Consider the following 6,878-nt stretch of genomic DNA (forward strand, 5'->3'; position numbering starts at 1 on the left):
TAGGGCTGGGCGTGCCACGAGGGTGTGCACCTTTTCGCCTGTAGGGGGAGTTGAGCTGGGACCAATGGTTCCCAGTGAGCTGCTTGAGTTTCCCAGGCGCTCTCCATCGCGCTATATTTTTGTACAATGGTTGCTAAGTCAGTGAATTTGAGTATGCGGCGTCGATTGATGGCGTTGAGTATTCCTTCGTCCGCATAGTTTTTGCAGAACGCTGATATTGCGTCCTCGTCACGACAATCTTTTACCTTGTTCTTGACAAGGAGGAATCTGGCCCAAAAGTGGTGGACCTTCTCCTGAGATTGCTGTTTTATGCTCATAAGAGCCTCTATGTCTGGGTGGGTGGGTGGAATTAAATCCGAGCCCCGACCTAACAGGTTGTCCGGGGTTCGACGACCTGCGGACTGGATAGTCCGGGTTCCGGAACATCTTCTGATTGTTTGGATGTCACACCCTAGCTAGTCATGCATTAGAGTGTTGCATCATGTTTACTCCTTCATCAGAAACTTGAAATGGGGATCTGTGAAACCCTCAGAATCATTTTTTAAAATGATCCAAATAAAAATTTCTCCAAAAGGGTCCAAGAAAATGCTCATGTTGCTCTCTGAAAATATTGGACAGAGATAAAAATCAAACCAATATTTTTAAGAGCTCATAGGTATTTATTTTGGGCATTTGGAATTAATGCATAATTATTTGCTTTGGAAATATATTATTTATATATATTAATATATGTCCAAATATTATGCCACTTATGAAGGAGCTCTGGAATAATATATCTAGCTCCTGCAAAAATTGGCATAAGGAAATAAAATGATTTAATATTTTATTTAAATCAAAACAAATGTCAGAAATTAGAAAACAGAAAATATTTAACAGGAGGAGCTTACCTGGGCTCCTCCACGGTGCGGCCCAGCCAGCTGGCTGGCCCAGCCAGCAGCCGGCCCAGCCCATCTCCCTCCTCTGTCGTCTTCGTCCCGACAGAGGGAGGGGAGTGTGGCCGGCGCGCGCGCGCGCCACCGCGCCACGCCACCTCTCTCCCTGCCTGCCTGCCCTCCCCTCCTCGCCTCGATGCCCTGGACGACGCCACGCCTCCCCCCTGCTCTCTCTCACTCTCCCCCCGGCTCTTCCCTCCTCTCCCTCGCTCTCTCTCTCACACGGCCGAACACCACCCTCGCCGCCGTTCGCCAAAGCAGCCGTCTCCGGCCACCCCTCGCTCCCCCGACTAGCTCAGAAGCTCCGCCACGACCCCCTCTTCCTCCCCACCGCTCCACGGTCCTCCAGAAGCACTGCATCGCCGCCACGTCACCGTTCCCCTCTTCGGGCTCCGACCATCGTCGCCGTCGAATTCGTCGTCTCCAGCGCGTCCCCGAGCCCGCTAACCATCCCTGCAGCTCCGCAGTGAGCCCCCGGATCGTTCCCCCCTTCTCCCCTGGTCTCTCCCGACCTCTAGGCCCTAGCCCCACCTTGGCCGAGAGCTCCACGCCGCCGGCGATGTCGCCGTCGTGGCCACGGTCACCGTAGCACCCAACCGAGCACACTATCGTGCTCCACACCTCACTAGGATCACGCAGCACACACTAACGCCTCCCCAAACCCCCTGCAACATCGATCCCGATCGCACCCGAACTCCGGCGGCCGCAGCCGAGCTCGTCGCCGTCGACTCCGGCCACCCCAGGCCCAGCCACGGCCACCGTTCGACGCGTGGGAACAAGAGCTTTCCAACGAGCCCAAGCACGGCCTCGCCCGTGCCCTGTAGCGCGATCCCGCGTCGCGCCGCCGTCTCGGGCCTCGCCGGCGTCACGTCGCCGGTGGGTTTGACCCACTTTAACCACGGCAGGACACCCCCTGAGTCCCTGACAGGTGGGCCCAGCCCTGTAGCTAATTAGGATTAGTGCTAACCACTGTTAGTTAACCCCCTGACACTGACCAGTGGGCCCCAGCGCCACTAATCCCTAATTAGGATTAGTTTAAACCTGTTAAACCCCCCCTGTCACTGACGTGTGGCCCCCACACGTCAGGTTTGACCCCAGACAGCCGCAGTTGACCACTGACGTCATGCTGACGTCATGCTGGCGCAATAATTATAATTTCTGGATTTAATTTAAATCAGGAAATTCCAGAATATTATTTAAACTTCAAAAATTCATAACTTTTATTCTGTAACTCCAAATTGGACAAATTATATATGAAAAATGATCAGAAAAATCCAATCTATCCATCTGTACTATTTTCATGCATGATCAAACAAGTTAAATTGATGTTTTAAGCAGAACAAGGAAAAGCACTTAAAGAGGCCATGTTTGAGTTTGAAATTTGAATCTTTGATTCAAATTTGTTCAAACCCTTCTGGTTTTAGTTGCATTAGCCCAACACACTCATATTGCCATGTTTCATGCATGCATCATATTGTTGCACATTGTTTGGTGATGCTTGTGTATCGATGTCCTTTGCGACAGGTTCTGCCCCCGAGGAGTACCGTGATTACCCTAACGAAGAACCGTATCAGTGCGTCGAACCATCAGGCAAGCAACCAACCATTTGATCATATCGATACAATCCCATGTTCTCGCTCCTGCTCTTTTTACTGCACTAAGACAACGCATTTCAAACTGCTGTGTGCTACGGTAGTTGAACCCATTTCCTCTGCATGACCTGTCATTGCCACAGTAACTAGATGAAACCCACTAGCATGTGTAGGAGTTGATTGAGCCATGTGTATGTGTTGTTCCTACCTTGCTATGCCTGCTATGCTTAGAGTCGTGTCAGGTCTGGTTCATCTGGGTGATGGGCTAGAGTGAAATGTTAATGTCGGTAATGAGAGTAGTGTGGTGAACACGATTTGGTAAAGGTATCGATGAGAGGCCATGTAGGAGTACATGGTGGGTTGTTTCATTGAAGCCGACCTTAAGCACTGAGATCTATATATGTGATTTAAGATACAGCTACTACCATGCATTGGGCCCTGAAATATGACCCCGCTCGACTTCTTATTCACCCTAGCTCTCTGTCCAGGAGTTGCAAGTAGTTTCTGGTGTTTGTAGCCTACTGGAGGTCGTGGACAGCGCTGACCGTAGGGGTGGGCTGTGATGCGGTAGGTACGTGGCCGGGTGTACCGAATACCCGTTAGGTATCTCGGGAACCTTGTTCACATTGTTCGGGGCCGTATGGGAAACCTCGGCCGGACTCCCTGCGATGGAACCTGAATAGGCGATAAACCTGGACTAGAGGCTTAAGTGTTTAGGTAGGTCGTGGTCTACACCCACGTCGGCTTTCGTTTGAAGTCTGCCGAGCACATGTCGTGTGCAGACGCTAAGTGGTGGAAACATGTATGAAGAAGTACACCCCTGCAGGGTTATCATAATCTATTCGAATAGCCGCGTCCGCGGTAAAGGACTACTTGGTTGCCGATACAGTTCATAGGCAAGTAAATGGAAACTACTAAAAGCCTCAAGATAAGTGTGAGTGCCGAGGATGGCTCTTCCGTAGGAAGACGGAGGTGGATCCTCGGTAGTGTATTGAAGTGGTGAGTAGTGGACTCGTGTGCGCAAAACCATTTCAAGTTGGAGTATCGTAGGATAGTCTAGCCAAGAGTCAAAGCTGTCTTGCTGCAATAACTCCACCAACCCTTCTTGATAATATGCATGTATGTAGGATCTGATGTAAGTCTTGCTGAGTACCTTTGTACTCATGTTGCTATAATCTACATTTTTACAGAAGACGCTGCAACCCCTTCTGATGGGTTCTATGTAGACGTTGACATCAACGAGTAGGCTAAGGACCCAGGTGGTGACCCTGAGCTTGTGATGGACCACGTAGTATAGCTAGGCTTTCCATGTAAGTCTTGCTGAGTACCTTTGTACTCATGTTGCTATAATCTACATTTTTACAGAAGACGCTGCAACCCCTTCTGATGGGTTCTATGTAGACGTTGACATCAACGAGTAGGCTAAGGACCCAGGTGGTGACCCTGAGCTTGTGATGGACCACGTAGTATAGCTAGGCTTTCCAAGCCTCTTTTATTTTACTAGTTGTCTGTACTCAGACAATGTACTTCCGCTGCTGGTTTGTATGACTGTATGACTTGTATGTTGGGTCGTGAGACCCGTACCTTTGTGTATGATATGTATGGCTCCCTAGGCCTTAAATAAAGTACTTGTGTCGTAGAGTCATGTTGTGATGCTTCGTTGTATTTGCACATATCGAGCATATTGTGTGTATGATTGAAATGCTTGGTATGTGTGGGATCTGACTATCTAGTTGTTTATCTTTAGTAGCCTCTCTTACTGGGAAATGTCTCCTAGTGTTACCGCTGAGCCATGGTAGCTTGCTACTGCTCTAGAACACTTAGGCTGGCCGGCATGTGTCCTTCTTCGTTCCTGTGTCTGTCCCTTCAGGGAAATGTCACGCTTTGAGTACCGGAGTCCTGTTAGCCCGCTACAGCCCGGTTTACCGGAGTCCTGCTAGCCCAGTGCTACAGCCCGGACCCATTTGCTGATGACCGACACGTTCGGAGCTGGGTCATGGATGCCTGTCCCTGTAAGTCTGTGCCACTTTGGGTTTACGACTAGTCATGTCAGCCCGGGCTCCTTATCATATGGATGCTAGCGACACTATCATATATGTGAGCCAAAAGGCGCAAACGGTCCCGGGCAAAGGTAAGGCGACTCCCGTGGGAATACCGTACGTGAGGCCGCAAAGTGATATGAGGTGTTACCGGCTAGATCGATGTGACATCGAGTCGGGGTCCTGACAGCGTTGGCATCAGAGCCGGACTGCCTGTACGTTCTCCAAGCCAAACTGGTCGATGTTGAGTCTAGAAATTCTTTAGTTATATGTAGGGGAATTGTTTGTGGGTTGGAACGTAAGGCTCTTTTACTCCTTTATCTTATGACATTCTGATCTGAGTCAGTCCATTCTTCCACCGGGGGTTAAGGAATTAGGATCTGTTCTCTCTATCAGGATCACGAGTTACTAATCAGTAGTACCTTATAAGTTTGATGGTTACAAGCCTAGTTCAGTTCTACTACCACATTATGTTGCTAGAATGGTTTCAGAACTTTGATATGATGATGTTGAGTGTGTACGAAATCCTTTGTCAAATGTCTCAAAATCCTTTTTGAGCATTTACAGCTGTTATGCTGCCGAAATTTTGTTAGAAATTCTAATGCCTTTGCATTATGATTGTGCTTTCAGATGGCCACTCGCGACCTCAATCAAGTGGTTCGCCTGACTCGATGTCTAGATGTACCCGGCCATACTGCCAAGTTGGTCAGGGTAATGACTGAGGCTGGATACCGCTGGTATCCCGAGTACACGGTCGAAGAGCAATTCCGAGATTTTAATCAAAGCCAGTATCTCTGCACTGTCAGGATATTTCCATCTTATCCTGGATCCACCGAGCCTCTTCACTGCTCCTATGGACTCGGGGTTACTATTGAGATGGCTGTGCAGGACGCCGCCTACTCTATGATGACCATTATGCGAGTCAGATCTGGTTTATTTCGGGACTCTGATTTCCGGTATATGCCAGGATCACTTACGGGAGCACAAGGGTATCTCCAGGCTATTTATGCTGACCCCACTCAGGAGGATTCACGGACTCGCACCACTGCTGAGATGCTCGAGGATAAGGACCGTGAAAATCGGGCCTTGAGGTTAGAGCTCTTCAATACCCGTGCTGACCACTGGGCCACATTGACTCGGTTCGCACCGGCGGTGCAAGCTGGATATTCAGATATGCGCGATCTCTATCCTGTGAGATCAGCTCTGCCAGACGTGATGGGTTGGCGTGATGTAGGAGGCATCACCCCACCTCGCGGTCCCCGCAGGCCACCGTCTGTTGGTCCAAGGCCTCATCCTAGCCCCTATGGTCCACAAGCTCCGCGAGACCGTCTGTTTCCGGATGATCATGTTGAACTTCCAGTCTATGGAGGCGACTTCTACGAGGACTACTACGGATCGGTCTGAGTTAGTGGTAGTATCACTAGTTCGCACTAGCTGTGTCTTCTATCGTCCCGCGTGACTCGTGGGATATGACCTAGTTTGTACTCTTTCCGGAGGTGTAGAAAAATAATGTATAGGAGCTTGGGATGCCTCCGATGAGATGTAATCCTCTTTTCACCGTATTAGTACTTTGTTTGGTCTTGTACTAAACCCTGTATGGTGTGTATGACGATGGAATAAAAGAAGCAGTTACTGTATCTACCATGTCATACGGATGATCATCTTGCATTCCGAGTTATTCCTTACATTATGTATCCTATGTCGGAATTTTATCATCCTGACTAAATCATTGTCTTGTTTACCTAGGATGGTCAACACGCGCACTAACCCTGCTCCTCAAGAGCAGGCCGAAGGCAGTGAAGTCAGGGATACAAATCTGCCTCATCCTCCTTCACTAGCCGAGGTTATGATGGAAGCTGAGAGAAACAAGCGGGAGACCAACCGTTTGTTGGAGCGTATTGAACAGAACACAACACACCATCAGAGGACTAACGTGGTGTCACTCAGTGATTTTATCAAATTACATCCACCCACGTTCCACCACTCCGTCGAGCCTCTCGACGCTGATGACTGGCTTCGCAGTATCGCTCACAAACTGCGTTCCGCGCTGGTAGCGGAGGCTGACAAGGTCACCTTTGCTGCATATCATCTTGAAGGCCCCGCCAGTCTATGGTGGGAGAATTATGGAGCTATGCGCCCAGCAGACCATGTCACTACTTGGGCTGAATTCAGCGAGGCTTTCCGTGAACATCACATTCCGGAGGGTCTCATGGACCGTAAACGTGAGGAATTCTGCAATTTCACCCAAGGCCGACTTTCTGTGGATGTTTATAGCAGGGAGTTTGGTAATCTCGCACGATATGCAACCGAGGAAG

The sequence above is a fragment of the Triticum aestivum genome, chromosome 2A (assembly GCF_018294505.1).
Source record: "Triticum aestivum cultivar Chinese Spring chromosome 2A, IWGSC CS RefSeq v2.1, whole genome shotgun sequence".
Taxonomy (NCBI): domain Eukaryota; kingdom Viridiplantae; phylum Streptophyta; class Magnoliopsida; order Poales; family Poaceae; genus Triticum; species Triticum aestivum.